This window comes from Nannobrachium achirus, assembly GCF_963921795.1.
Source record: "Nannobrachium achirus genome assembly, chromosome: 20".
NCBI classification, from domain to species: domain Eukaryota; kingdom Metazoa; phylum Chordata; class Actinopteri; order Myctophiformes; family Myctophidae; genus Nannobrachium; species Nannobrachium achirus.
This window is the reverse complement of record NC_137827.1, coordinates 8,790,266-8,817,914: the sequence shown is the minus strand read 5'-3', so window position 1 is coordinate 8,817,914 and position 27,649 is coordinate 8,790,266. Positions and strand designations below refer to the sequence as shown.

Below are 27,649 nucleotides of genomic sequence, written 5' to 3'. Positions count from 1 at the left end.
GCACATCCCATAATCCACACACTGCACATCATTTCGGAGCTCATATCTTTGAACGGGTAAGGGCTAGTTTTAGTAACTGAGTGAACACTGGATTTGTCGATGCCTTCCACTTGTATGTGTTCATTTTGTCCACATGGGGGCGACAAAGACCATTAAAAAAACAGACCAGCGTCAGATCTTTGCAAGAAATAAACACATTGGCACACTATTTCATTTAAATGGATTTGGATTCATGTAATTAATGTTGTCATCCCACCCCATGCTGTTAGTTAGTTAGTTAGTTAGTTACCGTAGTTAGTTACCGTAGTTAGTTAGTTAGTTAGTTTTGGGCACAACACTGTCTCTAGAACGCAGGTTCTCAACCTGTGGGTCTGATCAACTTAATGTGCAACATAGTTTTCTCTCTCAACAGTAAACAAACCAACTTAAGGTTTAAGTGTATCTGAGGTTATCTGCACATTTCTAAAGTGACAATTTAGGGACTTTTTAATACCTCTAAAATGACAAATTAAACATTGGCCAAATTGTCAAATATTGGAGGCAGACATTGTGAAAATAGCAGATCTACATGCTCACAACACCTCGCAACGTGTTATACAAAATGTAATGCGCCTCAACTCTTAAGCCTCTATCAGAGTCCAGGGTGAAGAGCCTATCACCGCAAATGTTAGGTGTAAAGCTATCCACCTAATGTGAGAAAACAAGTGGAGGCCAATAAGGCCATCATAGTCAGTCACGGTGAAGTCCTATCACTGTGACTGACTGGTCTAGATCGACCAATCAGTGAACGGGGTGATGGGCCGATCTGTCTGATAGTAAAAACAGAGAGATATGTGTCGAGGTTCGCGGTGGAAAGCTCTTCACCGCAAGTAATGACGTAATGTTGTAGTTTTATGACTTAAAACGTCTTAACTCAACGCTTTGAACGTTCCCGTTCGCCCCATTTTTGACGGCGGCGGAACACCAATTGTACGTTCTTTGGCTCGTTCTTTTGTACCTTGGTTTGATGTCTGTAAACTGATGAGGGGTCCCGCGGGTGTGTACCGTTGAAACGGCTCCCATAAAAGTACTCTCAAAAACCCACTGGACGTTAGCATCAATGGAGTAACAAAACACTTCCATGTGATTTCCTCTGGATCTATTGCTCTGTAGCGACTGAGCAGCCTTGAGCAGCCTTGACAAACGAGAGCCTATCTGAGACCATTTTCACATTCATTCTTGCATGAGGCTGCCCCCTACTGCTTGTAGAGCCACGGTACACCTCTTTAAGGAGAAAATTAAAAAAAAAAAAAAAATACATCTTTGTCTATATCGTCGCAAAGGTAAGGTGCTTTTGCTGGCACAAAACCCAATAATAAATAACAACATCTGGCAGGGAAAAAGTTAAAAAGACTACACCGTAGCTTATCACCGCGGTGCCTACTATGATAGGGGCTTTAGTGCTTGTCAGGGTGGGGGGTCCCCAGTTAAAATATGAATATTTTGGGGGTTGCGGCCTGAAGTGTTGATGTACAGTATGTTGTACAGTACAGAGTGTTAGCTTTAACAATGTTGGCTGCTTTAAAGTTGACTAATTAGAGAGGAGGATATGCCATTGTAAATGTTACCATTCACACAATGATGTCACTAGAGAGCAGCGAATATCATCAGAAATGTACAGGTAATGGTATACTAACTAGACTGTCTGTTGTAACAGTTGTGTACAATATTGTTATGTGGCTCTTGGTCAGTTCCCTCTTTATCTATCTATCTATCTATCTATCGATCTGGTTCCCAAACACTGGGTCGGGACCCATTTGTGGGTTTTTATGGGTCTCTTTATTTTGTTTCCTATTTTGTTTTGTTTTTAATTATTATTTCAAAACATTTTCAAAAATCTTTCACAAAAAAGCAAAACAAAAAGATAATAATCATGAACTAAAAAGCAAATTCAATGTTTTTGTTTTTTCTTCTTTTCCTCAGTAATTTCATGAAGAAGTCAAACAAATATCTGAAATTCCATAAATTAGAAAACAAACGTTTAAGAAGTAATGAAAATAGATTATCTACAAGCCCACAATGCGGTGCGACCATGCAAAGCTTGTAGATCTGCTGTTTTCACTATAGTTTGGGTCCCGGGCAAGTGTCTACTTTCTCTTTTGGTTCATGGGCTAAAAAGTTTGGGAACCACTGCTGTACAGTATGGAGTAGTTGAGTTCAGTAGAGTCTGTTCTCCTATGCTCTGCAGCACTGAACATCATCCAGGATGAACATGTTACCAACAAGCGTCAGTATTGGAAGGCTACCAAGATGAGGAGATGGCAGCTGGGAGAACGAGGCTGGTCGGTGTGCTATGATACCGGGAGCTCCCAGCAGGAGAGGAAAGTACTGGACATCTAGCCGGACGTATGGAGGATGGAGATGACTGGAGACATGCTGAGGAGGGCTCCTCATGAACTAGAGGGAAGGGAGAGGGCTCTATCTCTCTATCCAAAGTTAGACCCTGGCATCACTCAACTGTAGAAGACGATCTGAGGTAGGAATCTTTTGTTTTTTGCTTTGCTTTTACTGCTGCTGCTGCTTGTGTTGTGTGCTGATACTTGTGTGATTCAAGCTGGTGTACTATTGCTATCATTTTGGGACCCAATGACTGGAGTGGCAATTATGGATGGGACGATATGAATATTTGATTTACGATATTATCGCGATAATCAAAATATCCCCAACATCATTATCCTGGGGCGGAACATTTGTCAAAAGATAGCCGCTGCGACGCGTTGTGAGCTTGTAGATCGGCTACTTTTTGGCAAAGAGATCTGGTAGAGAGTGAAAAAAGACTGTAACTTTACATTATTTCCAGGTCCGTTTGACCAATTATAGAGGGTTTAAATGGTACTAGCAGATATGCAGCTCGCCAAATAAAAGGTGAATTGATCCCAGTGCATTACGGAGGATAATTTCACGATAAATTAAATCTCCTCGATAATATTATCGCAAGTGTTTTCTTTATCACGATAAAAGATAATAACGATTATCGTCCCATCCCTATAGTGGCAATGAAACTTAGTTCAGTGACTGTTTCTGGCTCTGGAATTGAACGCTGATGTGCGTCACTGCGTCTACAGTCTGTATGTTGTGCTGTTGTGTGAGTTTGCTATTTCCTTTGAAGCTCAAGCTCGAGGTTTGGGGCTTTGACGTAACCGCAAAGTCTGGTGTGGATCTACAGGGTGGCTTTGGGTTCATGACTGGCTTAGTTGCTATGTATGCTGTATGCTATTATGGAATCCGTAGGAGATTTGTTTCCCCAATCCCTTCTAAAATGCTAGCCTTGTAGCCTTGCGTAGTCTTGCCAGTTGCTACGAGTTGGACTAAAAGATGCATATACCAAACCAATTTTTCAAAAGCAAAACTACTCCGCATCAAGGGGTTTATTAGGTAAGTATGTTCTTGAGCGCAGGGGAATCATTTTGGGTGAAAACGGAATCCGGTTTGATCGTTCCGACGTGTTGTGGTTTCCACTCCAGACCGGTTACAACCCCGAAAAGTGAAGTGATCCCAGGCTAAGGCCCTTGTAAGGTGTGGCACAAGTAACGTCATAAGGATGGCCAAATAAACGCATACTGTACATGTGGCCGCATGCACACACGCATTACACGCGCGAGCGAGCGAGCGTGGACAGTACTACGTTTTGTGTTTGGTTTACTGCATCACAGATAAAATAGTGTTCTGATAAATAGTCAACATGACTAATCCTTCCGACATGAAACCCACTAGTCGTTACAATTTGATATATCTATTTAGCGTATTTTGTTTTGTTGCCTATCCCTCTCTGTATCATGGATACTGTACACCAGACCTACAGTAACTACAGTAGCGCCCCTGTGTCCTTGTTAGGTAATGTTAGCATGTCTAAAAACCATCTCCAGAAACTAATCTTATTGGGAATTAAATATGTTCCAACACCTCTGCACTTCTTGATCCAATATTTCATCACCCCTAGGCCAGGTGTCATCACTGGAGCTCACATTTAATTGGTACCCACCTGGGTATAGGCTGGTGTTGCCAGACGTTCAGAGATGTGGTGTCAGACCGCCATTCCGAAACACCGCCATTCCGAACATTGGTTAGGGTTAGGGTTAGGGGTAGGGTTAGGGGTAGGGTTAGGGTTAGTTAGGGTTAGGGTTAGGGTAAGGGTTAGGGTTAGGGTAAGGGTTAGGGTTAGGGTTAGAAGTCAATGTTCGGAATGGCGGTGTTTCGGAATGGCGGGGTGTAACCAGAGATGTCCGCCTACAGATACGTCACTCTGGACACTTCTGAATGCAAGGAGGCTGAAAGAACACCGGCGAGAACACAAAGCCACACCCACTGCTTTAGACACCAATCATGTCCACCCCCCCCCCCATATTTCAACTTGGGGCCCACAAAATAATCCTATTTCAACAGAATTTAGTTAGGGTTAGGTTTTAGGGTTAGGTTTAGGCATAGTTTTACTGAAGCTAGGGTTTGGGTTAGGTTTAGGTATAGTTTTACTGAGGTTAGGTTTAGGTTTAGGTATAGTATTTTTCACCAGGTTAACATCACCAGATTCCGACTAATGGGATGGGATGTAGGAACAATGAGATTTCGGACCAAAGCCATGGCACCGGTAACAATGCCCAACTGACATCAACAAAGCCCAACTGACATCACTGACAGCAATATTTAAAATACTTTTTATTAGCAAATGCATTCCATACATACCATAGGGTTGGACCACACACCATCAACTTGCAACGGAAGTTGTCCCTATTGAGTGAAAGATGAACTATTTCTGAAGTAAATACAATATTTAAGGTGTTTTTAATTTGTAATATTAGTTATAGAGGGCAATTATAATGTATAAAGGCATACAAGGCGTATTAGCCCAGGGATCCTTTTCAATGTGTAGTCGCATACAATGATGTAACAATGATGAATGATGAACAAACTTTGACCCCGGCCTTTAGCCTGGCATACATTATGAATACATTTACATGGACTGTCCCAATGCCTAGGACTCATTCACTCCACGAAAAACAGTTGCACATCTTGCACGCCTGTTTTGTCGATATTTGATGCCCAGTGATTTTTTGATACTTGATAGTTCCTACTGATCGGTCAATCGTTTATAATCACAGTTTTCCCAAAGAAACCCCCCGACAGCTTAAAAAAAATACACCTATATTGTTTTGTTCAAAATAAAGAATCCAAAGTTTTCTTTCTTTCCTCTGTATTCCTATTGGCTGGCTTTAAACGGCCACAACTCCAGTTCACAGCATGGTACCATCTTAAAACTTGCTGTCTGGACTTAAACGACCAATAGGGACTTGTTACTTAAGCCTCGCCCCCTCTTAATCCCCACCCCTATATTCCTATTGGCTGAGCTTTAAACAGCTATAACTCCAGTTCACAGCATGATACCGTCTTGAAACTTGGTGTCTGGACTTAAACGGCCAATAGGGAATTATTACTCAAGGACCGCCCCCTCTTAAGCCCCCCCCCTATCTTCCTATTGGCTGAGCTTTAAACGGCTATAACTCCAGTTTGCAGCATGGTACTGTCTCGGAATGTGGTGTGTGTACTTACACGGCCAATAGGAATGATCTGTAATTGTTTAAGCCCCGCCCCCTCTGCCTTCCTATTGCTAGCTAATGCTAGCTAATGCTAAAAATGATAAAAAGATATTACCATACTGCTGCTATGTCTTGTTGGGGGCTCTACCCATGATGGACTTCTTAGTGTTTAGTTCAGGTCTCAGCAGCATGGTATAACACTTTGGGCCAAACAATGCCAGCAATAGACCAAAGCTAGATGCTAAAATAGCAAACACCTCCACCACATCTGCATATTTGCCTGGAGAGCTGATATATGCCGGGATGAAGGCTATCCACACGGCACAGAAGATCAACATGCTGAACGTGATTAACTTGGCTTCGTTGAAGTTGTCTGGAAGATTCCTTGCCATGAAAGCTAGCACGAAGCTGAGGAGAGCCAGTAAACCAATATAACCCAACAACACTGCAAAACCAACTGTTGACCCAACATCACACTCGTAGACTATCTTATCACTGTGATATTGAGTGTTTTTATGAGGAATCGGTGAGGCAGACACCAACCAGGCAGTGCAGATAACTGCCTGGACGACAGTAAGAACCAGAACGGTTCCTCTCTGCTGCACGGCACCAAACCACTTCAGGATGTCTCCTCCACGCCCAGGCTTGGAGGCCCTGAACACGGCCAACACCACCATAGTCTTTACCAGAATACAGGAGACGCACAGCACAAAACTAATCCCAAATGCTGCGTGTCTCAGCTGACAGGTCCACATTCTGGGACGACCAATGAACAGCAGTGAACACATGAAACACAGTTTGAGTGCCATTAAAAGTTGGAAGCTGAGTTCTGAGTTGTTGGCGCGCACCATGGGCGTGTCTCGATGGTAGATGAAGATCCCCAGGACAACGGCACACATGAGTGTGCCTAGCAATGAGATAGTTGTCAAGGAGATACCCATGCTATCATGGTAGGAGAGGAACTCCAGTCTCTTAGGGATACAGTGATCACGCTGGGGACTGGACCAGAAGCCCTCTGGACAACTGGTGCACTCTGTAGAGTCTTAACAAGGAGGGCAAGGTTAAATGGACAGACAAGTACAGCATTGCCATAAATATGACTATACAGTACTGTACATAGCTAACGTAAACCTACCAGTCTCATTGCTGATCTCTCCCTCAGAACAAGCGATGCAGTCAAAGCAGCAGACAGGTTCCCCTTTCCTTCTGGCCAGACGGGTTCCAGGGGAACAACTCTCGCTGCACACTGACCGAGGAGGCTGCAGATGAAAGCAACAGAGATCAATTTCAGTCTAAACCTAGAAAAGTGTGCTCCCTCCTCGGAGCGCGGCGATCAGGGCAAACGTGAAAATGCTGTAGGAGCGAAAAGCTGGTTCTGTCTAGCAGCTAGGGGGAGCAGAAGAGCGAGAGAAGGGGGAGAGGAAGAGAGGAGAGAGGGGAAAAGAGGAAATAGTTTGTTGTTGTTATTGTTACACTGTTCTAGTCTGGGCAGCAATTCTGTACACGTGTTCGACGAACAGTACATTTTTTATATCCTAAAGTGGTACCTCATTCTTTATATAACACTCCAGTTGTTGTAATGCTTTTGGATGCCTTCAAAATGTCATTCCAATTTTAAATTGAAGTTTTGGTACGAAACAGGCCCCTCCTAATACTCTTTAAATCTAACTACACTACATTTTAGATAGAAAATATAACATATTTTAGAAAATATATGTGAAGTTACATTATGAGGAATCCTGTAGAAAATAGAAATGTCAATTGGCCAAAATGAAGCGACCTGTTATAACACAACCATGAGGCGATTTTGAACAATTTGTTGGTGGAGTGATTTCCTTGGCCTTCTGGGAGTTTAACAAAGATTGGTCCAGCGGTGTCTGAGATTAGCTGCACACAGACGGACAGACACACACACACACACACACACACACACACACACACACACACACACACACACACACACACACACACACACACACACACACACACGGACAGGGAAGAAAACACAATCTCCGCATCCCTGTCTGGCGGCCTGGCAGAGATAATAAATTACATTCACATCATCAGCTCAGCATTGGCTAATTGTAGAAAGTGAAAGTGACCTTTGTGGATTCCGCGGGCCAGAAGATTCTGTCTTCATCAAGGATGAGTTGTTCGCCTGCGGAGGCTGACTTCTTGAACACGCCTACGTGTTGAAGCTCCGTGCTTCCGTCAGGGAGCCCCACCCAGTTTATGACATCATAGATTGGTAAGGCATCGCCGTTCTCATCAAATGATACATCATCGCCAAATGATGTGCTGAAGTTGACCTTTTCCAGGTAGTACATAAGCTGGAAATGGCGTTGGGCAAAGTTATGAATAGCAGCGTATGACTGCATATATACCGATGTCTCTGGTTCACATTGGCACATTTCCTGGGGCAATCTGCCCAGATCATGCATCTCATGCATGTCTTCTTCTTCTTTTTTAGTTTTTTACTCTCAGAAAAGCATCTGTTTGAAACTACATTGCAGTGCACATCATGGGGTGATCACTGCTTGCCTCCTGTGAATTGTTTTATTTTAATTTTTGTTTCTTTTATTTGTATTCTGAGGTCTGAGGTCAGCAGACAAAGTGACATGAGTGAGATGAAAAAACCCGAGTGAAATGTGCCAATGTCAACCAGAGACATCGGTATACACAATACAGGGTTCCCACGGTCATGAAATTCCTGGAAATATTTTGAAATTAGATTTTGTTTTTGATCGTGTCCCAAACAACAATAAAATAAGATCTGGTTGTCCCAGAGGTGAAGTGGCCCTTTAAGGATCTAGAGCAAGTCATACATGCTTTTATTACAACACGACTGGACTACTGTAATGCTCTATATGTGGGTGTAAACAAGGCCTCTATATCTAGATTGCAGCTAGTCCAAAATGCTGCAGCACGCCTCTTAACCGGAACCGGCAAATACGACCACATCACCCCAGTGCTGGCCGCTCTCCACTGGCTACCAGTTAATTTTAGAATACATTTTAAGATTGTATTGTTTACTTTTAAAGCACAAAATGGGCTGGCACCCCAGTACCTCTCTGACCTCCTAGAAGACTATGTCCCTTCTAGGGCCTTAAGATCTGCAACCCAGAAAAAAGTCCCAAAAGACAAACTTAAAATCCAGAGGAGACCGGGCTTTCGGTTGCAGCCCCGCCCTCTACACCTTTTCACATTAAAACGTCCCCTACTGTTGAAACTTTTAAAAGCCGCCTTAAGACCCATTTTTATACTTTAACTTTCTCCTGCTGATTTTACTGCTGTTTTTATCTGGTTTATGGGTTTTAATATAATTTTTATTATCTTACTTTATTTTATCTTGCATTATTTTATCTCCTTGCTGACAGCTGTTCTTTTACTGCTGCTTTTATGGACTTTTTGTGTTTTTTTTTTTAATTATTATTTTATGTGTTTTATCTTATTATTTTACTTTTATCAAAATGTTTACCATTACTGACTACTTTTTTGATTGTTTTATGTACCTTTACTGTGCAGCACTTTGGAAACCCTGTGTTTGTAAAACGTGCTATACAAATGAATTGGATTGGATTGGATTTGAGGAATGAATTGGTGAATGAAAGCCTCTGTGTAACTTCCATACTTCTCCAAACACACAGGGCATTTGTATTACTCTGCATCACTATGAAAAAAACTGTTTGATCATATTGGTAAAAAGCATGGGGAAAGGACATACTGTCATACTGTAGTATGTCCTTTCCCCATGCTTTTTACCAATATCATATTAAGTGTTATACAAAAGTTTAATCCAACTGGAAACTGGCTTGATGATACATTTTCCTTTAAATTCCATATAGCCGATTTTCCTATTTCTAGTAAAAAATATATTATCGAAGCCATTTTCCTCTCAGTTCTGGATTATGGTGACACTATTTATAGATTTGCAGCTCCATCACTCCTAAAGCGCCTAGACACTGTCTACCACTCGCCTTAAGGTGGATTACTGGTGATTCCTTTGGTACCCACCACTGTACACTCTATGAGAGTGCAGGCATACAGTATACTCTCTGTCCGAGAGGCGGGATAAACACTGGAACTTATTTCTATTTAAAGGTATTTCAGGTATGCTCCCGAGTCCCCACATATGTTTCCCAATCTCCCTGAGAGCCAGTCATTGCAATTTTTTTCATTTTCATGTTTTCATTTCATTTGAAAGCTGGGGATCATAGCTACAAAATGATATATTGGTTGTGGAGATTGACCCAACAGTTTTGAAGATATGGCTTATAGAATGATGCCATGCTGAAATAGTACTTTTGAGATATTCAAGTTTTAAATAAATTTCTAACCTGCAATGACCTGACTCCGCCACATGGGGAGCAATCTTCAATTCAATCTTCAATTCAAAGAAGCTTTATTGGCATGAGAACACAAACGTTTACACAGTGGTGGAAAAAGTACCAACATTGTATAATTAAGTAAAAGTATCAATTCTGCAATGTAGAATCACTCTGTTACAAGTAAAAGTCCAGAATAAAAAATGTACTTGAGTAAAAGTACAAAAGTATTGGTATCCAAATGTACTTAAAGTACCAAAAGTAAAAGTACAAAATGTTTGAAAATAGCAGATCTACAAGCTCACAACGCGTCGCACCGCAATGCGTTGTGAGCTTGTAGATCGTCTATTTTCAAATAGCCTTGGTATAACATAGGGCTAAAGTGGTTTATGTATGTTTTAAACTTTAGTTATTGCTCTCTAAAAAGATAATGCCACAACAGCATCTCAAGCATTATTGGGCTAAATGTAAAGACGCTACGCTGCGCCAACCGTGAATTCAACACAATCTGCTGTTGAGCAGTTTAACCAATTTGCTACGTACGTCTACACAAACGGTCAGATTACAAAGATAAATTGCTTAGTGAAGGCTCACAGATGTCACCATAGGGTACGCTCCAGCAGAATGTCCCGTAATGATCGTATTATTTAATGAGGAGCATTTTAATCCGATCGGTCGTCGTTTCCTTAAAAAGGTATTAATGTATCTAAGTGCAGTACACCTCGCCACCGATGGGGTCGCATGGCTGAAAAACAACAGAAAATGGCATCTGATCGGATTAAAATGCAGTTTATTAAACAATACGAAAGATACGGGTAATTCTGCTTGAGCGTACCATACTGTGACATCTGTGAGACTTCAGTAAGCACTTTATCTTTGAAATATGAAGGTTTTTGTAGACGTACGTAGCAAATAGGTTTAACTGCTCAACACGAGGTTGAAGTGAATTTATTACGTGCGGATGGTCGGGCTAACTGTGCTAAATGTAGCATAATCAGTGTTTGTCAGTGCTTCATGTTACATGAGTGTTTGTGTAACTTCAGTCAGAACAGAAGGATAATCTGACCTGATAATAAAACAATCTACAGGCTTAACCGCCTCGCGTTGTGAGCTTGTAGAAGAGCAACAGAGTTGGGTCACGTTTTATTTGTTTATACGATGGCTGCGTTAGCCTGCAGCTAGCGCTAGCCGTTAGCCACTCATAGCCATTCATCCAGAATGGTCTACTCTAAAGTCAACTTTCCGACGGCGAGTGAACGATTGCATTCCATCCATGTTTTCTTGGCTGTCAATTTATTGTCCAAAAAAACAAACGCTCTGAATGTTAGAATTAGATAGTTTAGGACGACACTGATCTATTCAATGCTAAGCTAACTCAGTGACAAAGGAAGCTTCCGCACCGGAGCTTCACGGAAGACAAACGCATACGTCACAGACGTCTCCAGGCCGCTCCAGGCAGGAACGGATCATTTTCACCAGCGTAGAAGAAGAAACAGCAGAAGAACGGTGGAAGAATAATAAATAAAATAATACACTAAATCATACATTACGTGGTTAATAATTGTTCATTTGGAACACACGTGGCATTAAATTAATGGGATAAATACTGTGGGTTGCATCGCTAAGTAATGGAGTCCCGATATTACCGCATTTGGCTACAAACGGCTAACAAAGGCGTATTTTGTTAGCATTAGTTAGCATATTAGCTAATAGCAACTGGGAGGACTAACAGAATTATGTACCGATCTCTCACATTAATTAAAAAAAGTCTTATTTACATGCAGAGTTAAGCTCTGGCGTTTAAGTGAAATGTAGCCTAGATATTATGAGATGCTGTTGTGGCATTATCTTTTTAGAGAGCAAAAAAAAATAAAAAATCATATTGGCTGCAGGGAATAATGACAGTCCCCGAAATGACTAGCTCTCAGGGGTGCTGGGACACATATATCTGTTCCATGCTAGAACCAAGTGAAAGCACTCTTATCACACCCGCTCCAGTGATCTTTTGCTGAAGGCTTCTCTAGAACACACAGTACTTAGCCTCGCGTAGCCAGGCTTACTCATCTCCGAAGAGAAAAGCCTGGTGACAATAGAAGGCAGAAAGCGTTCAACTTCCGCCGTGAGAATTTCACCGGAAGCTGTATTTTTTTCACAGTGCTGTGTTCTTGCAAACGTATTCCCTGCACGAAAAGCTCTGGTCTACACCTCCTGCTCCGTCGGTTGCGCTCGAAATAAACAATATACAAACAATAACATTGATTCAAGCAATGTTACACCTACTAAGAGCGAGTTAAGAGCTACAATCTATTTTAGTTTTTTCGCTGGGGAATGTAAACAGACCTGCACCGCATGATGTAACGTCCGTTAAACGCAGACTTCCGCTAGAAATCGTGGCACACACCGGAAGCCCTATTGTCTACAGGGTGCACAGTACTGGGCGAGGCAGCTTTCTTCCATCAGTGGCCCAATATCCTGGAACTTACTTGCAAAATCTTTAAAACTGTCCTCCCTGCCATCTCTTGGCAAGTTCAAAGGACTGATCCTTACCACTTTCAATCATGATTGCACATGTTTTACTTGTTCTTTTGTAAATTACTTATTTTACTTATTTTAAGTTACTTATTGTAACCTCGGCTACATTGAAAATGAGGTCTTGCCCTCAACTGTACTTCAAGTATAAATAATGATGATGATGATGATGAAAAATGAACAGGTAAACTGTGAATTAACATCCCACCTGCCATGGCTGTATTGTCTGCAAACTGGCACAGCTGTGCCCAGTGAAAGGCCCTCTTCCTGGCACACATTGTAACATGTCATGGATGGCATGGGCCAGGGCATAGACAGCCTTGTACACATTGTACATGAATCCGTCAGGCTCATCCAAAAGGGCAGATTTAGCTGTTCCTAGGTCCTCTTGTCCAGTACACACCCGTCCACCATCATCCACCCACTCTGACGGAAGGGGTGCGAATTTGCACTGAAACGTGCGTTCCCAGAACTGCCTCACCTGAAGAAGCACCATCAAGACTGAAGATGAATTCATACTTTGTGCTAGTGCTGTAACGAACAAAACGTTCTGCGCTTTGAGCATTTATACGGTCCGCCACTCGTTGACAGTGTGATAAAAACACGCAAAAAAAATAAAGTGAATGTAATGTCGGTGGTAGGACGTAGCGCGTGGAAGTAATATTCCAACCAGTTCCTTTCCCCTCCATCAGGCTGACCAGAGGGAGCCAGTATAGCGACCGGAATTAATGCATGTTTTTTGTGAGGGTACCAAGCCTAGGCCGGACATGGAGAGAACAAGCAAACTCCACAACCTTTAGCCAACAACTTGAATCGCAACGTCCCTTTTCTTGGGTGAAGATTTTGCTAAATCAGCGGATAATTTTTTAATTAATCTTTTTGTAGAGGGAAAACCAAAGGGGCCCTAGTATTGATTCTTGGGACACTCCGTGTCAACTAAGTGTAACAGGTTTAAAGTGGTTAAAAAACAGGTATCAGTTTTTTAAATGGCAGCTTAATGCTACAGTACATACCATGTTATGTTCATGTCTGTTGTCAGGGTCATCGCCAGGATGTATTTTTAACATGTAGTCCCTGAGACCTGGCATCTCTCCACGGCGGATGTTAAAACCCAGGGTGCCTCTCAGGTAGTGTGTGTACTTACGAGACCGGAGTGTCATATGTTCGGACCAGAACCAAGTGCCTATCCATTGCAGACCTGTCACATTCTGATTCATCACCTGTCAAAACAACAGTGGTGGAAGAAGTACTCAAATTATTTTACTTAAAGGACAACTCCGGCCAATCACAGCTAGTCTTTTCCGGGACTTGGCAAAACACATAACAGCCTAACGTCTGTTTAGCAGAGTGTGGAGGCTTGTTTGCTTCAACGATGGCATGGATGCTTGTGTAATGACAACTAATAAGAGATTGATAAAAGAAAAAACACACTGTTGACCACATCAAATAGTGTAAAAGCGATAGATTTATAGACTCCAATCTAAGCTATGAGGGCTGCTGGGTTCTGCTGACCTAAAATACCCCATGGACAGTCTTTTTGGGATAAGTAGTAGTAGTAGTAGTAAATTGAGCCTAGATGTTATTTAGGACGGAAGTCCGGTGATCAAAAAAAAAAAATAGTATTGCTATCAAAATGTACTTAAAGTATCAAAAGTAGAAAGTAGTAGAAGTTTTCATATGTATAAAATGTAATTTGAAAATAGCAGGTCACAATGTGTTGCCAAGCTTGTAGAACGGCTTTTTTCAAATGGACGAAATGCATATAGGGTTAAAGTGTTTTTTTAATAATAACATCTACAAAGTAACTAGTAACTACATTTTTCAAATAATTGTTGTGGAGTAAAAGTACAATATTTGCCTCTGAGATGTAGTGGAGTAGAAGTAAAAGTAGTGACATGTGGATGTTTTTTTACTCGAGTTAAAAAATACCTAAAAATCGTACAAGTAGATAAAATAAGTAAATGTACATAGTTACGCTACACGACTGCAAAACAATATAATATATTATATAAATATATATTATTCCGTTCAATATAACAACCGTTCATGACACCAACCTCTTCCATTAGCTTATCCATGTGTGGCGCATATATAAATGAAATGACCACACGAGCTTTGGATTTCTTCATCACAGTGACAATCCTCTCGAGTTTAGCCACTGTCTTCTGTTGTTGGAATGGCAGAACCTCTACATAGGCCAGACAACCCAGGCCAGACTGGGCCAGCTCAGACTGGAAGGACTGGGCCAGTTTGTTGACAACTTCATTATCAACAAACAGCAATCCTACCCAGGTCCATCCGAACCGCCGCATAATCTGGAGCACAGCTCTCACCTGATTGGATAAGGAATGGAGATTTAAATCAACATAATCTGAAATTTCTATTTAATAATAATAAAAGGTGTGCTGCTAAAACCTATTTACACTTCATTTAAATAGGTACTTAACTCTTTTACGGCTTCGAACGTTAACGCTCGTCTCAATTCTGACGGCGGCGCAAAGCCAATACGAACGCTTGTTCTTTTACCTTGTTTGAGCACTGTAAGCTGATGAGGGGTCGCGCGGCTGTGTACAGTAAAAACATCTGCCGTTAACGCTGCTCTCAAATTTCCACCACACGTAAACATCAATGGAGTCCCAAATCACTTCCTGGCTGTATTCTGTGGACCTGATCTAGAAAATGCATTTCTACGCTCTGAACGACGGAAAGAGGGGAGGGCCATTTCACATTCATTCCTTACATAAGGCTTCCCCCTGCCGTCAGTTTGGCTACAGTACACATATATGTGTCCATTGAAAAAAGATTATGTTTGGAAATAATCCATATATAATTTTCTATAACATTGCAAATGTAAGCTACTTTTTGATGTCCATACCCACACATACATGCATGCACATATACCTAAATATAATTTATAAACATACACTAACTCTGTGGGAGACCAGGAACTGGGAACCTTGTGGTTCTACATCCAGCTGCTCTAAGGGCCACTCTGCCACTGAGCAGTGGGTAGAGTGTGGAACGTGAACTACTTAATACCGTCATATTTTGTGTTTACCTGGAAGGTATCACTTGGCATCGTTCTAAAGAAGGACGGGAACTGGTTTCTCTTGCTCAGACAGGGGCAGGTGGCAATGCTACTGACCTGCCAAAGATACACACATTTGTTCTAGCCTTCCAGTAAGACTCCCTAGTTGGGAGATAAGCGACCGTCAGGTCGCATACACAAACTTTAGAAGGCAATCGTAGCCAATCAGGAGGGAATATGGGGAATGGGACAGATCCATGTTGATGACTTTAGAGATACTGTGTACCGCTTTGTGTGATTTTAGGCCAAAATCTGTAGGAACAGTGTCAAAAAATGTGTTTTGCTAAAACCAGCCTGATGGTGGCGCTAGAAGAGGGCCATGTGAGAAATGAGGGGTGGAGGTTGTGATTTGCCTTCCAAGGAGTATGAAGTGTGACGTGATGTGACTGACTGACACTGACAGACAGACAGACTTGACAGTGGAGCCGGTGGAGCTTTTCATAGGAACTGCGACCTGACGGTTGCAATAATATACCACGTTGTTTTGAGAAATGTCCGCTACAATTTACAGTGTAGGCATTTAAACAGAGTGACTTACAAGAAGAACATCACATACAATACATAGAATGCAGAGAGACATTGTAGTAGTGTCTTATCTCATTTGCTGCCCCCTCCCGAGTTTCCCGAGTTATTACAGTACCCTGTATCGTGGCAGACCACCATCTAAAATTAAATGAAGATGACAAAAGTAAAACACTGTTTTGCCTATCATAAAAACAACCATTCATTAATGTACAATAAGTGTTAAATGACTTTATATTATGAACAGTACAGCAATAATTACTAAAAACATAGCCGATCGTTAACAGGCTCGACAAGCCCAAAGATTATTGACAACCGGGTCTCCATGAATGTGTTATCGAGTTTGTAGCGGGTTCAGGTTTCGAGCTCCATCCCTATGTATAACACAAATCTAAAATAGGGAGAATAGACAATCGACAAGCTCATAAAGTGTCAGATCAAAAGGCACACAATATAATATGGTGTCCGTCTATGAAACACCTGAGGAGATACAGTCTCTGTAAGTAATCAAATAACCACATTAAACATTACTGATGATGGTAAAGGGGGTTTCAAGTAGATTACCTACCGTGGGCACGCTGTACGAACCTAGCATTCTAGAGAAGTGAATAGAATTCGAGACGGTTCCACCCACAATTCCCAGCATCGGAGGGGACCCAGCACAGCTCTCATTCAGTCTGAGCACCTTCTCTGTCCCGCTGACCAGTGTCAACGCTGCAGGGACGCCTCCTTGCGGGACGCAGCTGTCATAGAGACTATATCCCAGAGTCATGTTGGGTAGAAGGCTGGGGTTTCTGTTGATCTCAGTAATGGCAAAAGCCATGGTCTGGGACCATCTGAACCCTTGGATGAGAAAACTTGACACACAATATGACATTGACTTTGAATATTTATCTGTGTAGAATTACACATCAACTTATCTTACGGTACCATCTATTCAAATAAGTTCCTTGTTCTGATGGTGGCTGTTGTGTACAGCAGGGGTTTTCAAAGTGGGTGACAGGGCACCCTGGGGTGCCGTGACGGTAGTCCAGGGGTGCCGCAAGATAATTTGATAATATTTGAAATTTATTTGGACACTTGAAAAAATATTTAGTATAATTTTAAACTTGAAGTACAAAGTTATTTTCAGTCAGTTCCAACCAAAATGGCTATTATCTCAATGTTTTCCTCACAACAATATCACTAAAATATCATCACTGTCGGGCAGAAACCTTGTATCTCCACGTTTCAAATGTTTATGTCTGTTGGTAAAGCAAAGCCTAGCTACATACAATACTGTCGCACAAAACGAGTGAAAACAGCAGATCTACAAGCACACATTGTGTGATATAAATATAAGGTGCTGGGAGTGAAAATTATAATGTAGGGGTGCCTCGGATTAAAAAAAAATATTCATGGCGTGCCCTGAGACAAAAAAGTTTGGGAACCCCTGGTGTACAGTATGTGCGATATACTCACACTTTGCAAGCGGGGTAAGGTGGCTTGGAGGTGAAAGGCGACTCGGGGAAACCAGGCTGGTAGTAGAGGGGAAACACGCCGCCCAGAACGATGTCTCCAGCCTTATACATTCTGCTGAGATTAAACTGTGCCTGTAACTCACAAGAAGAGGAAGGTGGGGAAGACAAAGCAGAGAATGAAGAGAACAATGTCAAGGTAAAGTGCAGGTATGAAAGCAGGTGTGTTTCTAGAGAAGCCCTCATGACTGCCCTCCTCTGTCTGACCACTCCGTTATCCCGTTGCTACGTTTTAAAGGCAGTGCTGTGCCATCCCCGCAAATGCCACTACGTAATGTTTCACAACACCCATTGGGCCAGAGGCAAGGGCGCAAAGAGGCAGGGCTAAACACATGTACAGTACATGAGCAATCCAAACAAATCAAAAATAATGTTGTGTTCCATAATGCATTGATTCTCAACCTTTTCAGGCCGTGACCCACCAAAATAATCACATGTGAACTAAATATTGGGAAAATAGCCGAACTTAGTGCTCACAAAGCCTCGCGCTACGACGTATCGTGAGCTTGTAGATCGGCTATTTTCACACCATTTGCCACTTTCTTACATAATATTTGACATTTTGGCTAATGTGGTATTAAAACGGTCTTAAAAGTTGTAATTCTAGAAATATGCGGATACCCTATACACTTACACTTACTGTATGTTGGTTTGTTTACTGTTGAGTGAGAACACAATGTTGCAAATAAAGCTAATTATCTGGGTTGAGAACCGCTGCTCTAATAAGGCTTCATTGGCAATGATTTGTCCACTTTAGTTCATTGAAAGCATTTAACAACAACAATAAATATAGCTGCAAGCAGCAATACAGGGGGCAAAGTAATACGGTATGCACAACAAGCCATAGCAACAGAATGTGGTCAGTTGGCTTGATATTCCTACAGTGGATGTTTGGGGTGCTCTTATACCACTTTAAGACATTTGGGTAACACTTTCTATGAAGCCCACACTTATAATGCATTATGAGGGCATTCATAATGAATTATAATGCATTCATAATGATTCATAACACTCATAAACACAATGATTCCTGATGCACTATATCAACAGTCATAAAACATTTCACATTGCCTAAAATTGCCTTTTGTCAGAGGTCGATGATGGAGGTCAAGCCTTTGTTTCTCTGCTGATAAGCATGCAAAGTTAAAGGGTTAATCTCCGCAGCAGCGCTCAGACCTGTGAGAGCCAACAATTCACTAGCCGGGAATCCAGTCACCCAAAATGTGAGATGACCTGTGATGTCATGCCTTACTTTTTATTTCTGATTTATCTTTTAGCTTGGTCCACAGAATGAGAGGCCTGCTCTGCTGGAAACATGGCGAAAAAAAGTTAGGGCCATTTGTATATTCACTGTCCCATTGACTTCACTATACAGAAAAAAAAGAAAAGACAAAATCTGCTTTAAGTAGCATTCGAGGGGTCAAACTATTTTTTTTTTCATGATTCTGAATCCATTGCAAGCATTTGTTTTGCACAAAAACATTCCTTGGACTAAAAAACGTCCCCACAAAATTGTGAAAAGTGATGAGTCATTTAATGCATGAGCTTTTGGGCCTGTGGATCCCCAACTACTTGGCTATATGGTACCATGTGGGGCAGAGCTTAACACAAGACAGATATTGGGCCTTGTGGACAATTCAATCCCTTTCAAGAGCTCAACGAGTTGGCCGGTGGCTAACCCTGTGCTGCAATGCATTGTGTAGATATGCTCTTTTTGGCAAATGATCGCCTATCTTGAAGGATATTTCACCCAGGATAGGGATGCTATGGTTTGCTTAGTGGCATGCTCTCTGCTTGTTTGTTGCTTTATGTCACTTAAAGGGGCACTCCACCACTTTTCAACCTATCTTCATATAATAGGTCCTCACTAATGTTCATGATAAATTATCACTTTTTTTTTCCCTACTCATTTTGGGTCTCATAGGAGAGCTGTGGGTGGGTCAAATCCTTCCTACCGGTGACATCATCAATGGGAAATGCAAGCTAATAGAAACTGCAGGCTTTCTATTCCTGAAAAAGTTGCAATGTTAAAGTGGAAGCCATTGTTCTCGTGATAATAAAAATCTCTTTTTTTTTTTCAAAAATATTATTTAATTTTTTTTTGTCAAACGATGATGTCACCGGTAGGAAGGATTTGACAGCTCTCCTATGAGACCCAGACTGAATAGAAAAAAAAAATTGCTATTTTATTATGAACATTAGTGAGGACCTATTATATGAAGACAGGTTGAAAAGTGGTGAACTACTCCTTTAAGCTTTTATCTCTCGATTCAGAGCACCCTGGGCGCAACCTGCGCTGTGCGTTGCATAACTTGCATAAACAGAAGTGGCGGAAGTGCTGAGATTAAGGGAAGTTACGTAATGCAGTGTAGGTCTGTTTACATTCCCCGGTGAAACAAACCATAGCTCTTAACTCGCTCTTTAGAAAAATGGATTTTGAGGAGAATTTCAATTAAACTATTACAGAACTTTGTACACCAGATAACCCTCATTTAGACCACTGCAACAGCTTTGTCTGAAGAATTTACTCCTTGCCCGGGAAGGACCTGGGAATTGATTTTCAGGAACACCGTACTGTGTTTGGTGGAAAAAAATACATTTTAGAATAGAATAGAATAGATTTTTATTTGTCATTATTACACAGAACAAGTTCAGTGAACAACGAAATTTGAGCCCAATCCCACAAGGTGCATACAGTGCAAAAAACAAAGTAGAATAAAAAGATAAATAAAAAGATAAAAATCACATAGTGATCGTAATAATAAACTAGCAGCAGAAAATTGGTAACAATACTCAGTCTCTTTATCAGCCCGGCTGACACGATTCCACAGTTTGTCACAGTCAGTGTCCACTGATTTCACAGTTTGTCGCAGTCAGTGTCCACCGTCCAGTGTGGGGTTCCAGGTGTTTTGTACGTCAGGGACGTACAATGTATTGCACTCAGACCCAGGTGCACATCCGAGGTGGCAGCCGATCTGTAGGCTCACAGCGCCCCTCGATGCGAGGCGCTGTGAGCCCACAGATCTTACCTACCCCTCTCAGAGAGCATGTCCTCATTTAGTGCCATAATGGCTCTCGGGTAGAAGCTGTTTTTGTGCCTACTTGTCCTCGTGTTTAGCGCCCTATAGCGTCTGCCCGAAGGCATCAGTTCAAGGTTGCCGTGTCCTGGATGGAAGGGGTCCTCCACGATGCTCTGGGCTTTCCTGAGACAGCGGGAGCTGTACAGGTCAGCCAGGGAGGGGAGGGGGCGTCCGATGATCTTTTGGGCGGTGTTTACGACCCTCTGGAGCGATGTCCTCTCTGCTGCTGTGCAGCTCCAAAACCACACGTTGATGCAGTACGTGAGGATGCTCTCAATCGAGCATCGGTAGAAGGACACCAGCAGGTCCTGAGGAAGTTGGTTGTTCCTGAGTACTCTCAGTACTCTCAGTACTCTCAGTACTCTTTCCGGGGGTTAGATACAGAGCTGGTAGAATTGTTGGTCTAAATGGCAAGGATATGTTGGTCAGCCAAAAAAAATGGTTTGAATGTTTAGCTAAGTAACCAAGTAATCAAAGTCACTACATAGTAGAGAGATACTACTTATTAGTGTGTGTCTATGTCACAATTATGTAATACGGTTAAAGTCAGTTGTGTAGTAAGTTAGTAACCAGTGGAGAGTAATGGTACTTTTAAAAGTTGTTACATTGCAGGATTACTAATTAAATGTATATAAGCTATCTGGCAACCCATATGTTTTTGCGTCTGGGGCAGCACCTTTTTTATTGTGTAGAGACAGGAACTTGGTTTGGCCCCTCCCCTTTCTTAGTCCACTTCCTCCCGGGTGCTTCTGTATTTTTATTTATTCCTACCAACAACAACACTTCGGAGCGGAGCAGAAGCGAGGATTAACAGGCAAACAGTGACACCTGCAGGCAAAGCTTTTAATCTTTAATTTCTTTCATTGCAGCTGAAAAAGACCACGAGGCGAGCGGCACAACGCGATGTCTCACCAAGTACTGTCCACATGGAGCGTCGGACTCTAAAATGTGTTCACACATATCATGCATGCAGACTTTTTATCTTTGAAACAACTGCTAACTTTCCTTACAAGAGAGACGAATATATATTGGTGAACCTGCACATGCAGTGTGATCGCTGTGATTTTTTTTTTTCAAGTAAAACTCATTTTGTTGTACGAGTGAATCAACGAGTGAGTTTTTTAAATCTAAATTTCGCATCCACTGGGCCAAGCAAACCGCTCTGATCGGCTACTTCTCCCTTTGCGTTTGTTGTCTCTTCTTGGTTGGTGCATCACTATGTTCGGTATGCCCGAAACTGAAGGTTCTGTGGTGCAAAAACTAAGTGTGATTAAAATGCGTTAATTTTGTTAATCACGTTAATTTTCTGTAATTAATTAATCGCAATCAATCAGTTAAAGTCCCAGCCTTAAAGGAGTAGTTCACCCCCAAAATGACTTTTTTTCCCTATTGATTACTCATGCCATGGAGAGTACAGTTCAATAATATTTTTAGTTTTTTGTCGCATTCCTAAGACAAAACCGGGTCGGCCCGCGCACCACTAGAATGGGGGTAAATTTATTGTTATCACATTTTTGTCTTTTTGTGACAAAAAAACAAAAAATATTATTGAACTCAAGTCTCCATGGCATGAGTAATCAATAGAAAAAAAGTCATTTTGGGGGTGAACTACTCCTTTAATATATATATATATATATATATATATATATATATATATATATATATTATATATATATATATATATATATATATATATAATGTGATGCATGTATTTGTTTTTAAGTATTTCATCATGTTTATCTCATGTCCACTGTGTTAGTGGTACATAGTAAGAATAACAGTCAGTGTCATCCCTTGTGTCCCTTAGAGGAACATGTTGTTTGTCAGCTCCAGCACCTGGAAAATTACCAGTGAGTCTCTAAACACTTCATTCAACTAGAGAATGATGTCATCTCTCAGCTTTCATTGCTAAAACTGGGTGGAAACCGCAATGCAGAACCAATCCAAAGTCTTCAGGGCGGTCCTTCCTACTGGGATGGTGACATGATTGGTGTCTAAAGCAGTGGGTGTGGCTTTGTGTTCTCGCCGGTGTTCTTTCAGCCTCCTTGCATTCAGAAGTGTCCAGACGTATCTGTAGGCGGACATACCCAGGTGGGTACAAATTAAACCTCTCTGATGGTCTGGCAACACCAGACTATACCCAGGTGGGTACAAATTAAACCTCTCTGATGGTCTGGCAACACCAGACTATACCCAGGTGGGTACAAATTGAGTGTGAGCCCCAGTGATCACTCCTTGCCCAGAGGTGATGAAATAGTGGATCAACATGCCCCATGTTGGAAAATAATTAAATAATTAATTTTCAAGGCCAATAACATGAGTCCCTGGAGCTTGTTTCAAAACATGCTAACATCAATTAACAATGAGGGGTGCTACTGTAGCTACTTTAGGTCTGTTGTACATAGGGCTGTCACGATATGACATTTTACATGACGATTAATAATTATTGTCACTCAAATAATTGCAATTAACGATTTAATTGTGTTTTTGTCGTTGATAATTCGATCTTTGTTTGGCTTTTAGGCTTTGAAGTTGCACATGGCAGATATGACACATATTCTAAATACACAAAGAAGTTACTGACACATTTGACAACTTTCTACTTAAAAAATAACATTGATAGTGGTAATAGCTGATCTGCAAGCTCACATCACGTCGGATCACGACGCGGTGTGATCTTGTAGATCTGCTATATTTATAAGAACTTCTCTCTTATTTGTGATGCCGTAAATCAATCAAACACTAAACCCACTCACATACATGAGGAAATGGAGAGGGAAGGGGGGGGGGGGGTCCACCACAACCACCCCTCTCTACCACTCTGATGTGACACATTGATTACATGAACCAGACATAGCATGGCTGCCATGGCCTGGGACACTACACCACCTGATGATGCAATATGGAGACGTTTTAATTTTAGAAATCGCTTCATAATTGACTAAGCTATGATATATCAAACTTTGGTGTCTTATTTGCTTCGTAGAGCCGTGCATCGCCGCGCCGTGCCGCACCGTGCCGCGCCGTGCCGCAAATGTTTTAGTTATTTTTGGGTGGGCACAAAAACGAAATGGGTGGGCCTAGGCCTAGTCAGTCCCACCCGTGGCTATGCCGCTGACTCACTCATCTCCTAGATCGTTTAGGGTTCATTTTCAGGCCTGTTGAGGACCGGACAAGATCAACTCTTGGGTGCTTAAGGCCGGCGCAGAGCAGCTTGCTGTCCCCTTCACACATCTCTTCAAATTCTTCCTGAGGACGGGGAGGGTGCCACAGCTGTGGAAGTCTACCTGTATCGTCCTAGTGCCTAAGAAGACCCGTCCCTCTGCCCTCAATGACTACAGACCATTTATATTGACCTCACAGGTCATGAAGGTCTTTGAGCGGCTGGTACTGAACCACCTGAGACCGAAAGTTAGTGAACATCTGGACCCCCCTTCAGTTTGCTTCAGTAGGCTGACACCTGGGTCGACGACGCCATCACCTACATGCTCAACAAGGCCCTCACCCACCTCAAGGATCTGGGCTGCACAGTCAGAATCATGTTTTTGACTTCTCCAGCACCTTATCCACACTATCCAGCTAATTCTGCTTGTGGAGAAGCTCTCCCTGATGGGGTGGAAAAGGACCTGGTTGCATGGATTACGGACTACCTCTCAGGCAGACCGCAGTACGTGAGGCTGCAGAACTGTAGATCTGTTCACTCTCTACACTTCTGATTTCCGCTTCAACTCCAAATCCTGTCATCTACAGAAGTTCTCAGATGATACCGTGGTGGTTAGCCAGATCTCTGGTGAAAACGCGGCTGAGCATGATGGTGTGGTGAAGGACTTTGTGCAGTGGAGCAAGGCCAACCATCTCTGGCTCAATGCTAGTAAGACCAAGGAGATGGTGGTGGACTTTTGTACGTCTAATCGTGTACCCCCAGTGCCTAGCACCATAAACGGAGAGGTGGTGGAGTTTGCGGACAACTGCAAAATACTAGGAATACCTAAACAGCTCATTAGACTGGTCCGACAACACTGAGGCGATTCACAGTAAGGGGAGGAGCAGGCTGTTCCTCCTGAGAAGACTTAGATCGTTTGGTGTGTGCAACAGGATGCTTCAGGATGTGTTGGTAGAATTGAGGGGGACTGCCCATTAGTCCGAAGGTGCATTAGTCCGAATGTCCATTAGTCGCCGTCCCGTATCTTTTCTGAGAAGTGTCACACCTCTCACACGCACAGACATTGGTGCAAAACAACATCCAAGTTCACACCTCAACAACGTCCACAAACGATTTAGCGTCACGACAGGGCGATTTAACAAAAGGATGAGCCTGTATGCATATCAACACACTGTTGTCTGACCGGTTAACTCCTGTACATTAGGTGTTAAAGGACAACTTTGTTTTTTTACAACAAGGTTTCATATTTTAGATAGTCATTAGAGAAAATAAAAGATGAGTGTTAAAATGTTTTCATTTACTCCTTGCTATCGTTTTTGTAATTTAAATTATTTTGTTTTGCATGCTTACCAGCAGGTTGGGGGCATGCATGCAAGAGGCTAATTCTGTATTTTTAGACACAATAAGCCCATTCCCAAGATGCACCGCAATCTTTCATGGGCAGATGTGACTTATGGGGGCTGGTGTAAATAGTAACAAAGTAATTGCCAGCTTATTGTGTCTAAAAATACATATTTAACTGAGATCAAATACTAAAATCGCTAAAACAATAGAAAACAGTAAATCAAAACATTTTAACACTCATCTTTTCTTTTCTCTAATTACAATCTAAAATATGAACCCTTGTTGTAAAAAAAAACAAAGTTGTCTTTTTGCGCGTGATGTCATGAAAATCTCAAACACCAACGCACAACTGGCCGTCGGTGCCCCCCTCTGCGCCCAAAATGTTTGATTCTTACTTTTGCAATGCATCAGACCAGTCTATGACCATCGAATCTTTACTGTGTCAGTGAGTGAGTGAGTGAGTGAGTGAGAGTAACATTGAACATTGGACGCCAATATTAATTGCATTAAACTTACGGGCGCGTGTGTGTTGTGCTCCCGATCATCGGCGTGCATGACGGACGGACATGACATCTTTAGCGTGGGGAAGTTACATTGCAACCGCAACCAAAACTGATAGAGCCAGGACTGAATAACATGGTTCCTGTTTACTATGGGGGTTGGAAACAGTGCAAAGAATGGAGCACAGAGCCACCGATCTGAATGAGGAAATGCACCCGGTTAGATTGACCGCTACGCTTGATGGGAAATGTCGTGTTTTTGCTCACCTACCGCCATAACAGCCCCTATTTGGCACCTGTTAACCATGGCAGCCAGGTAAGACGTCTGGGGACATCTTAAAGGGGAAGACCACGGACCATACTCTGAAAAACCGTGTCGCTTGAGTGACCTTCCTTCCTTCCGTAACCTTCCTTCTGTAACCTTCCTTCTGTACGGGAGTGATGTCAGTGTGATGTCAGCAAGTTGTGACATCACTTCCTGTACGGGGCGGCTACACGAAATGTGGATAACACTATATATGGAGATAGTCCAGTCCATCATGTCATATGGGACTACCGTCATAGACAGTAGCCAAAAGAGAAGGATACACAAGACTAAGAAAGACAAAAAAAGAGAAGAATAAAAAAGAAAAAAAGGAGGAGGAGGATAAAGATACCAAAAGGAGAGAGAAGAAAGGGTGGATGAGGTACAATGTGTCTCAGAAAAGAAAATGTAACAAGGAGGTGGCGACGGGCCGGCTAGATAAAGTTATTAGGCCTGGAACCGACTTTAAGTTGACGCACAGGATTCCAGAGGTGTAGCGCTTATTCGCTCTTGTATCAAACTGGTACTCGAAACGTTCTTAGAATTTAATATATATTTTAAGTAAATATGGGGGCGGCTGTGAAAAAAATAGAAGAATAAAAAAGAAAAAAAGGAGGAGGAGGATAAAGATACCAAAAGGAGAGAGAAGAAAGGGTGGATGAGGTACAATGTGCGGTATCCTCTTTGTCAAGCTCGACGTTGGGCATTTGGACCTATACATGGAGAAATGGAGTGAACCTGTGCCAGCCATTGACTCCGGCCTAACAATGGCTACTGTCTATAACGGTAGTCCCATATGACATGATGGACTGGACTATCTCCATATATAGTGTTCTCCACATCTCCATGTTTAGGCCCTATCGCTCACACCCTAGGTGGGGTTGGCATTTGGACCTATACATGGAGAAATGGAGCGAACCTGTGTGGCCTAAACATGGAGATGTGGTACAGAATGACTCATATATGGGCATAAAAAGTATGTCATGTGACATCACTTCCTGTACAGACAGTCAGACAGACAGCCATTGACTCCGGCCTAACAATGGCTACTGTCTATGACGGTAGTCCCATATGACATGATGGACTGGACTATCTCCATACATAGTGTTGTCCACATCTCCATTTAGGCCCTATCGCTCACACCCTAGGTGGGGTTGGCGATAGGGCCTTTCTATGTGGAGTTTGCATGTTCTCCCCGTGTCTCCTAGGGTTGATAACAACTAGAATCGTCAGAGAAATGCTGTGGTTGGCCAGATGGTCAAGAATTGGCGCGACCTCGCCCTTTAGGGCGAGGTTGCATGTCACCCTGAGGTCGCATTCCACCCTCAGGTGTCTTACTAGTATACCTTAGAGGAGGTGTGTTTAAATAGAAAAGAAGTTCCCCCCCTTCTGTGTTGCCTAAAACTGGAAGATTAATTTTGGGGTTTGTATTGTAAAGTACAATGGTGTGATGTCATCGAGTTGTACTTTACAATACAAACCCCAAAATCAATCCTCCAGTTTTAGGCAACATGGGGGGGAACTTTTTTAATAGGTGGTCTTCCCCTTTAAGGATTGTATGGCACCAGCCCCAGCCATTTGTGCCAGATTGCGTTTTCCGCCATTTTGCATTTCCTTCAAAAAACACTGTTCACTACTAGGCTTACAGATTTGGTCCAACACTCCCACACATCGGTACACATTATTTCTGGAGTGATTGTAATCAGA

The 27,649-nt window shown here is 42.2% G+C and overlaps 1 protein-coding gene across 1 annotated transcript in view; it reads left to right on the top strand.

Moving 5' to 3' along the window:
* The window catches only part of LOC308305907 (vomeronasal type-2 receptor 26-like), a gene marked incomplete at its 3' end in the record, with an annotated part of 60,550 nt that overhangs the window by 2,242 nt on the left and 30,659 nt on the right, over positions 1–27,649 (top strand). Inside the window, exon 2 of the mRNA XM_080750803.1 lies at positions 2,228–2,515. The remainder of the gene's footprint in view (positions 1–2,227; positions 2,516–27,649) is intronic.